This window comes from Rattus norvegicus, chromosome 2 (genome assembly GCF_021556685.1).
Source record: "Rattus norvegicus strain SHRSP/BbbUtx chromosome 2, alternate assembly SHRSP_T2T, whole genome shotgun sequence".
NCBI lineage: Eukaryota > Metazoa > Chordata > Mammalia > Rodentia > Muridae > Rattus > Rattus norvegicus.
The window spans coordinates 165,858,274-165,868,639 of record NC_141535.1 but is presented as its reverse complement, the minus strand read 5'-3'; positions in this window follow the sequence as shown (position 1 = coordinate 165,868,639).

Below are 10,366 nucleotides of genomic sequence, written 5' to 3'. Positions count from 1 at the left end.
GATTACAGTGCTTGCTTCCCGAGCATGAGCTCTGTCAATCAGAACTCCAATCCCCATGTGAATGCTATGTGCCTATGGTGACCTCTGCAATTCTAGCTTCAAAAGACAGGAAGGAGTATTGGAAAATGAATCATGAGGCCCAAAGTGTTAGAGAATTTAAGAATACAGGCTCTGGTCAGTATCTTAAAGAAAAAAGACACAAGAAGGGGTAAGGGGAGACTGAAGTTTTTCTGAGTCTGAATTTAGTCCAGAAAAGAACCCACTTTCCTGAGGGTGGTTCCTTAAGTCAGGTCCTGTTGCTGTGAGTTAACTCTGAAGGGAGGACACAGGATGTGCCTCCACCTAAAGGTAGATTCCAGTTTTTCCATAACCTCCTTTCAAAAGTTTCTATGCAAGCCTAACAGCATAGCTGTATTAGTCAAGGTTCTCTAGAGTAACAGAGTTATAGAATCCATCTCTCTACATATATAGAAAGAGGATTCATTAGGATGCTTGCCAGGCTGTGGCCCAGGTACTCCAACAGTAGCTGGCTGTGAATGGAAGGCTCAAGAATCTAGTAGTAGCTCGGTCCGTGAGGCTAGAGGTCTCTTCAGTATGCACTGGAATCTTGAAGAAGTAGGCTCTAATGCTAGTGAAGGAGTGGACTGTTGTCCTTCCTTCTTCCCTCCCTCCCTCCCTCCCTCTCTCTTCCCTCCCTCCCCCCTCTTCTCTTCCGTTCAGGTAGTAGTGGTATTTTTGAAGTCAGGGCGCCACTGACTATGTAAGCGTTCTGCTGCCGTGCTGTTTTCTCTGGCCCAGCACAGGATTCTTTTGTGGTGCTGGGCTGTGGCTGTGCAGCTACTTCTTAGACAGCTAGCCACCTGATCACAAGGGGGAAATAACCCAGGACTCTGCAGGAGACCATGCTGCCAGCATTTCTTAGATACAGGAGTTCAACACATCCCAGGAGGCAATCTGTTGTGTGACTTTTCCTAGGCAGGTGGGAATAACCACCTTATTCACTCCAGATAAGGCACTAATGGCATTCCAAAGAAATGGTTATTATCACTCAAGTCTAGTTTGGTCATCCAACTACAGGAGCACTGGTGACTTAAAGGCAGCTGCATTACCCAAACCCACCCCGAGTGGATGGTGACTCATGAGCTGGATCCCTGGAGCATCCTGTACAACTCCAGCTGAAGGTGTTTTCTCTCCCCAGTGATGCTCTACCCTTTATGCAATCCTACAGGAGGGCTTGTAAATCTTGAAACTTTCTGAGCCAGCTAAGGAGACTAATGAGCCTCTCTCCTCCCTTCAGAAGGGAAGGTTTCAGTTGGGAGAAAAGGACTGTAGGGCATGTACCCCACCCCCACTTCATCAGTAAATAGAGGGTCTGTGTTGGATGATTTTGCTTGACCAATGTAGGCAGGTATCCAGTGTGCTTCCAAGGTAGAATAGGCTGAGGATGCTCAGGTAGGGAGAGGTATTAGTCCATTTTCAACTTCATCAGCACCCAAGTCGTCTTAGGCATAGGAGAGCCTGAAGTCATTTTCTTATGCTGGCGACAGTTGCCCTGGTCAGTTTAGCAAGGTTCAGTGGGAAGACCTTCAAGTCGTGTCCCCTGTCAGGAGTGCCTGGTCCATTGGATCTTCTGGTTCTGCTGCTGTGACTGCACTAATTGTCAATTAGCTAAGGTAGAACTCTCCCGAGGCCCTGGACCTTCTTCTTCTAAAGTTTTCTAATTTCCTCATCAATCTTCCTTCATAACCAACTTCTCTGTGGCTAAGAAATCCCAGAACACCAGTTTCTTCCTGGAAAGTGGACAAACGAGGCTTGGAAGAATTTTCTAGGATGATGTTATTCTGCATCTTTACAGTTTGTTTTTGTTTTTGATTTGCCACACAGGCATGCATGAGCACAGTCCTTTGTAATTTCCAGACCACCACCACCTTTCCTGCTTTGTCTCTAGGAGGCCCAGGTTTCAATCCCAAAGCAAAGCATCCTTTCTCAGCCCCTGCGAAACTGTGAACCACTTCTTCTAGTGATGTTCTTTTGGCATCAAGTTCTAACACATTTTAAAAAGAAATCCTTATTCCATGATCACATTTGAAGAATGTTTTCACTAGACACAGACTTCTCGGAGGAAAGTGTTTGCCTTTCAGCATTTAAAATATAGTTCCTTGAATTCTGCTTGTTGGAGTTTCTGTTGCTAAATCCTTAATCCAGGCTTTGCTTCCTCTGCCTGCTCAGCGGCTTCTGCTTGCTTTTCGCTCCTCAGCTGTCTGGGCCCGGGCTTCCCTGTCGTACATCCTGCTCTCCTGTCTTCTTTCCTTATGAGTCATGGTCTTGCTATACAGACTAGGCTGGCCGTGAGCTCCTAATCCTCTAGCCTTAGTCTCCTGAAGACACAGATTACAGAGTATGTCACTATGCCTAGCCTCTTTTTATTGCTCGCATTTCAGTACTGAAATTACATGCCATTTGCTTTACTGAGCATAATTATTTCAATTGTTTTACAGTTCTCTCCTGCTCGTGGCCATACTCATTCACCATACCAGTAAACTCCACCGTCATTATTTTTTTTTCTGTTAGGAATGTATTCCTAGGTATGCCTGGTTTTAATCATTATCCTAGACATGGTTTATAGTTCGTTCAAATTCACGAAAGGCCAAACCTTATCTTGGGACTGGCCTCCATCTTAAAAGGAAACAAAAAATGGCCTGAGAACTTGGCCTAAGGCTGAACCCAAGCTGCACCCAAGCATCAGGAAGGAGCCCATGGCTTATCCCTGGCCAGAGTCACCCCCTAGCTAGGCCCTAGCAAATCAAAGATTAGTCTGATTGTTTTAAATGCACTTTCAGACTGCTTGTGATTGCGTATGGGCTTGCCTCAGAGCACCCACCTGTTGGCTTACCATAGTCATTAGATGCTTGCCAGGATAGATACCTCCCTCACTTCCATTTTCTATAAAACCTTGCCCTGATGAAAGTTCTGGGGCTGCTTCACCAAACCATCCTGTGGGTCGGCAGTGAGTGAACCCAAACTCAATTCTGTAACAAAGAGAACCTAATGTGATTACTTCAGAAATGGCTCCTTGGTTGTCTTTTGGGGTTCATGAACGCTTCTTGGCACAACGGTCATGACTCAGCTGTGTTCCTGTTGGGAGAGCTGTATTTGGCAGTTTATGTATTTTGACTGGTGGCAGCTGTTGCAACTTTGATTTGCAATATCCCCCAGAAGCACATGTTTTACAGGCTGGAGACCCTGCTGGGAGGCAGTACAATCCTTTTGAGGTAGGGCTTCATTGGAGAAGGTAAGTTCTTGGTGGAGCATGCCTTTGGACAGCATCCTTTGCCTCTGTTCCCTCCCCTCTCTCTGCTTCCCTGCTGCTGTGAAGAACCATTATTCTGCTCCATCCTCCATCACAATGTTCTACCTATAGCAGATCCAGGAGCAGAGTAAGTGTGTATGGAATGGAGCCTCTTTAACTGTAGTTCAAAATAAACCCTTCCTCTCTTAAGTTGATTTTGCCACAATGATAGGAATCTGACTGTTACAGAAACTCTTTTTTTTTTTTTTTTTGGTTCTTTTTTTTCGGAGCTGGGGACCGAACCCAGGGCCTTGCGCTTCCTAGGTAAGCGCTCTACCACTGAGCTAAATCCCCAGCCCCACAGAAACTCTTAATGTTTTAGTGATTATTACTTTGCTGCTTCTGTTTTGATTCTGTTTCATGTAAACTCACTGTCATGGAAATTAACTGGGGCTCCCAGGGAGAACTGTATCGGGATGTTTTGAGTGCCGCAGTCCCTGCTTCCCACATTGATTTTGTTACCTTATAATAGGCCACAACTCTTAAAGACTTCACCCCACATCACAACATGGAGGAGTTAGAGCCGGGTATGAACATAGAGAGACATGATGATCACATCATCCTACAAACCGCTCTTCCACTCTTGTTCTCCTTTTGTGTCTGTCTTCCTTTCTAGTGTCTAAGATTGTTATAAACACTGACCATAAATGAATGAGTTTTCTTCATAATGTAGTGATCTCATATTGCCCCACTTTCATGAACCTCAAATTAAAAGCTATAAAAGTTGGAATATGTCCCAGGCAGGGAAGAGTTCTTGTAATCCTTTCTTCAGAGATTGTGCCCTCTCTATTGCCTTCAGTCTTTATTTTATCTCATTTTCCCCATGCTTAACAGGCGTAGGAAGATCAGGTCAGAAGGGGTTTGCTTTGTATGCTGGACTTTGATATTCACTTTACTTTGATAAGGGGGTATGAAGATCATAGTCCTTCCAGAACTTAGAAAGTTTAAGATCTCGGTCCAGCTATGGATGTACCGTACATGCACATGTGGTAAATATTTTTGTAAGTAAATAAATTAAAACACTGGTCTGAGAGTACACTGACATAGATTCTTTGAGTCAGTGAGATACATGCACTGTCCAATTTTGTCATCTGCTAACACAGTTTATGGGCCAGAAAGCAAGAAGTGATGGTTTCTGAGTACTGCATGTGTTTTTGCTTGGTGGAGACTTGGCTTGCTTAAACTAACATTTCTTGCAAGTTCACGCCATTGTTTCTCAGCAGCACAAATCAATAAACCAGAAGAGAAATCTACCGTCAGCTCCGGGACAACAAAATAAACATTCTGTTTGTCATTGTTTCCAAGAAATGGGCTTCAATTGCCAGTTAGATTGCTTGAGTAAATAAGATTGCTTAGCTTCTAGTAAAATAATGGAACAAAGGCTTTGTAGAAACAGAACCACTCTCATTTAGGTGCTGCAAGGAACATGAAATATGAACAATAAAAAGTCGATAATTATGAGAAACTAATTTGATTGCCTTTTCTGTAAATAATTCAATTACTAAAGTAGTAGTCCGAAGAAATAGAACAGATGTTTGATCTAGCATCTCATAAAATATTTTACTTAGCTACATACAATTGAATTAAAATTGACTTTATGGATGCCATTTCAGGAGCCACAGTGCTATGTGATAGGATTCCAGATTACCCAGAAGATATATGCACTCCAGACTGTCTAACTGAAGTGGAGAAAGTTCATGGAGAAATGAATCAGTAACAAAGAATTGGAAACCATATATTGTTTATAGAACATCTAAAATATGAGGATATAAATAACACCTTAATGTTTACTCAACACAGTATCTATTCATGTAAAGAACAAACACCAAAGAAGCAGGGACAGAAACTATGGTGGCTTTAAACCATGTCCTCAAATTCTTTCTTAGTCTTCCTTAAGAAGGGGTAAAGCCAGTTCCTTCTTTTCCTACCACGAATGAAAACACACTTGTGACTCACTTCTGAGAAGGAAATGGCAAAATTTCAAATGAGTGACTTCCAAGAACAAGCTATAACTCTAGCTTGGATTTCTCAGTTAAGGCAGGCACAAAAATGTTAACATCTATATGCTAAGAAAGGTTAGGCTTAAGACTGAACCCCCAGTGAACTAGACTGGTGGGGGGAGGGCAGCAATGGGGGGAGGGTTGGGAGGGGAACACCCATAAGGAAGGGGAGGGGGGAGGGGGATGTTTGCCCGGATACCGGGAAAGGGAATAACACTCGAAATGTATATAAGAAATACTCAAGTTAATAAAAAAAAATAAAATAAAAAAAAAGAAGAAAGGTTAGGCTTAACTGCAGTACGTGGATTACGTGTGTATGCATCACCAGGAAGCATCACACGGTCACAGCTAATATCCTGGCTGGACCTTTTTCCCTACAGAGCATCCCCATCACAGTACTATAGACTTATCCTGCAATGCATGATGGTTACTTCTCTGAGATTTCAAGAAAACCAACAGTTGGGGTCCTGGAACCAATACCAACTAAACTCTATTAGAATCCATACCATGGACTAGTGAAGAAGCCCTGCTGAGAGGTCCAGGCATAGGCTCCGAAGCCTCCAGGGATAGCCTGAGCCATTCATTGACATACTAGGTCCAGTTTACTTTCAGAGAATGGGAAAAACTTGCTCAGATTCTCAGAAGAGACCCTATGCTGGATTCACCCAGTTCGGCACTCTCCAATTCCCATTCCTTACAGCCTGTGAGGCAGTAGTTGTTGCTTTAGAACTACGGTGTTTCAAGGAATTTATTATGTAGCAATAGGAAGTCATAGTATAATTTCAATCCTGTGGATTCATACTTGGAAATGGCATGAGTTATATTTAATTATCTAGCTACTGTTTTAAGAGTAAGAGAACAACTTCCTTAGCTGAGGGCAGACATCCTCCCTGTTTCTCTGTAGCACAGAGACAGAGTTTTTTTTTTTTTTTTTTGTCTTTTTGAGACAAGTTGTTGCTATGTAGCTCAGTCTGGCATTTGTTATCTGCCTTTGAGGGTTAGCATTATAGGCATTGTGCTGGTTAGGTTGTGTCACTGACAAAAGCTAGAGTCATCTTGAAGGAGAGAAGCTCAAATAAGGAATTGCTTAGCCCAAGTCTGTGGGGGGGGGGTATTTTCTTAATCCAATGAATTATTTATGAGGGCCTGGCCCACTGTGGGAGGTACCATTCCTGGCCAGGTGGTCTTGGGTGGTTTAAGAAAGCAAGATGAGCACACCATAGAGACAAGCTAGTAAACAGTGTTCCTCATGGTCTCTCTTAGTGATGCAAGTAAGCTGTAATATGAATTAAAGTTTCTTTTCTAAGTTGGTTTTGGTCATGGTGTTGGGGTCCTGGCACCAATACTAAATCATCCAAATTAGTAACAAATGATAAATTGACAGGATAAAAATATTGACAGTCCACAACCTCGAGCACCATAATTTAAACCTGTAATGCAATGACATGCACGATAAGGCACATACTGTGTGAAAAACACGAGTCTGAATTATTCCTCTTTGATGTCTTTTACTAGGAAATACATGATTCTGGAACACAATCAGACAGGTTGGCTGGCTGGTAAACTGCAGAAGTTAGTTTCCATGGGTTGGGAAGCAGGGAAGTCCAAGGTCAAGATGCTCAGGTTTGGCCTGAGCAGGCTTTCTGGGTCAGGGTAAGCTTCCTGGGCCAGCAATAAATAGCACCTGCTCACTGTAGCCTTATGAAGGAAGGGGAGTGTAGGCTTGGATACTTCAAAACCTAGTTGAATTGGGTTCTTTAATGTTTCAACCTCTCTTCTCACCCACCAACAGAGGTAGGGGGAAAGAAAGGTTAACAGGAAATGGGGGTCGTAAACCTGTTTAGGAGTAGTTCTTTGGGGGAGATTCCAATCTTTGTCGTTAGGATATCAGCAGCTCAGTCTAAAACATCAAACATGGGAAAAACCGAGAGGCTCCACCAATCGATGCGAGTCTGCAGAAGTGACAAGAAGCTGCTGGAATATCATGAGAGGGTTTTTTGGTGAGTTACTCTCTACGAAGTCACAGCAAGTGAATATTAGGAATTTGGTGCAAGGCAAGGCAATGTAAGAGAGTTGTCAGTAAAGACAAGCAAAGTGGGGCAAGGTGAGCCAAGGCAAGAGCTTTGTCACACTTTCTGAGGTTATATTTATATTTGTTCTAATCATCATGTGTTCTTTCACGTCTACTTCAGCAAAGCATCCTCTCACCTGTGTCTGGTTCAGCAAAAGATCACATCACATAACCAAGTCTGCAAAGAAACCATAGATTTCCACGTCAGGGGAGGGAAAGATGTTTGAGGGCATTGTAATGAGGCTATGAATTCCATTCATAAGGGCTTTGGCTTCATGACTTATTTAATACCAAAGGCCAGCTCTTCCAGTGCCATTACACTGGGCATAATGGTTTGGTAGTTATCTTTGTCCTCCAGGTGTTTGTATAATTGGAAGCTTAGTTTCTAGGGTGACAGTACTGGGAAATACTGTGGAACAACTAAGGGGCTTAGTGAGAGGTCTTAGACTAGTGGTTCTCAACCTGTAGATTGTAACCCCTTTGGGGGTCTGTGTGTCAAATGACCCTTTCACAGGGGTCACCTAAGTCCATTAGAAAACACACACACACACACACACACACACACCATATATATTATATATAATATATATTACAGTAGCAACAATATATATAACAATATATAACTATATATCAAACTATACATATATATAACTATATACATAAAACTATATATATATTTATATAAAACAATAGCAACATTACAGTTTTGAGTGTCAACAAAAATAACTTTATGGTTGGGTCACCACAATATGAGGAACTGTATTAAAGGGTCACGCATTAGGAAGGTTAGACCCATTGCCTTAGACCTTAGGGATTGAGGGAGTGTGCCCTTGGAAGACAGTTTTCCTGAGACGACTCCTTGAATTTTCTGGAGCAGACTATTGCTGTAGCGAGGGCAGCCTCCTTCAGTTCTCTCTACTTTCTCCCTGAGTAAATTTCACCACTGCTATCAGCACAAGGATGTGGACCTCACTGAGCACTGCTTGGGTTTGCCCTTTAGATTTTGACCCACCAAATATGAACCAAATAACTACTCGTCTTCTTAAGTTAACATGTTTCTAGTGTTTTATTGTGGTAACAGTATAATTTCAATATATATGAATTTTAGAGAGCCAGTCATTCATTATATTATAGAGCTATCTTTGTTTGGATTTCCCCCAGTATTCCAGACCCTACAACATACATGGCGAGTGAAGTTTTTTTGCTTTTTTAACTATGTCTGTTCTCTTAAAAAATAATGGGAGGGATTTATCCATAGCTCTTTGGAAAGAAAACACCAGAACTCATTCTGACTTCTCCAGTGCGCATGCAGAGGCTGACAATTGACCTTCTACATCTGCTTCCTTTAATGTCCTTTGTGCCTGTGCCATGTATCTCCTCCAATTACTTCAATTCACTCCAGATAACTCAGACTTTTCAGGACCAGGACACACTATGCAGCATCAGTGGCTCCTGTATATGATGGGACTGTTTTAGGAGAAGGCAATATTAAAGTCTCTTTCCTCACGCATGATAAGGAAAACTCATTAAGGCAATGGGCCAATCATAGAAACTGAGTTATCTGCTGCCATGTGTCCCTGGAGCTGTAGTTTCTGATGTAATGAAAGTCTAAGGTGATGGTGCATAGAAGCCTGATGCTAAGGGCTTCTGTGGTCCATGCTGACTACTGTGGGCTGACTTGGTTTTCCTGTGCTCCCATAGGACGATAAGAGAACCATTCTTCCCAGTGCCCCAGTGGACCTGTGACCTGTTTGTAGGAAGCCAAGGTCAAGAACACCCAGAGAAGGGCAGGCACCTGACAGCATTACGGCTTGAACTTGCCTCACCTCAGGTGCTGGCCATGATGTCTCCATCTCAGAGGCTTTGGAGAAGGAAAAGGCAACTACAGGCAAACGGGAAGCAGAATAAATATGTTAAATGCAAAGATGTTTACTTTGCATCTCAGGCTGAGAAATGCTCAAGTCTCACCAGGGAACAGAAGGGAACTTACAGCCTCTTATGAGAGCAAAGCAGAGAGAGTGAAGTGATTTTCAAAAATCTGCCTTAACCTCCTGGTTCAGCTGTTGTTTCCCTGAGGGCAAGACAGGGAGTTTATCTTTCTCCTTATACAAAAGTATAATCTCAGATAGAGCCTACCCTGGCTCCATGGATAAATATGCAGCAATAGCATGCGTGTTTCCAGTGTGAGGACGAGTTTGGAAACCAGGACGTGTGGATTGGCAGCGGAGAGCACGCCTAGGCACTCTCGAGGCAATCTGTGAGTCTGCGAGAACAGACTCCTGCTTTGAGGATACGGAACTAGCTGCTTGGCATGCACTGAAGAGAGGGCAGAGCGATCAAGAGTGCACACTTGAGCTGGAGGCTTGACTTTCAACCCTGTGCTGTGCTGTCTTACCTGCATGATACAGATCGCTGGGGCAAGTTCTTAGAATTATAAGAATAATATAATATTATAATAATATTTACTTCGTGGTTTTTGTAAGCTCCAGAGTGTCTCTGATCTCCTGAAAAGCATGGGAATTTGTTACACTGAGAGGTCCAGGAACTCAGACATTGGTGTTATTGTAGCTGTGCTACCCACCCATATTGTTGAATACTGATGAGACCCTTCACTTCTTTAATGACACTCAGCCCTCTATCTGTGACGTGGAGCTCCGTTCCTATTGGACAGTCTGCCATGCTATACCCCAGTGTATGGGATTCATAGTTAGACCTTAAGGATGCTGTGGACATGGTCACCCACTTCATGACATCGTCTGTGGGAGCTATGCAGAGCTGTGTGCTCTTCTCTCAGAATCCGAAAGTGGGAGACGCGCGTGGACTCTCTTGGACCCTGCAGTTTGTTTCCACAGGCGTCAGCGTAACACGAAAGAACAGTTAGGCGCTTGTCAACCATGCGATGGCTTCCATCAAAAACCGAAACTTTATGGTCCACACTGTGTAGAG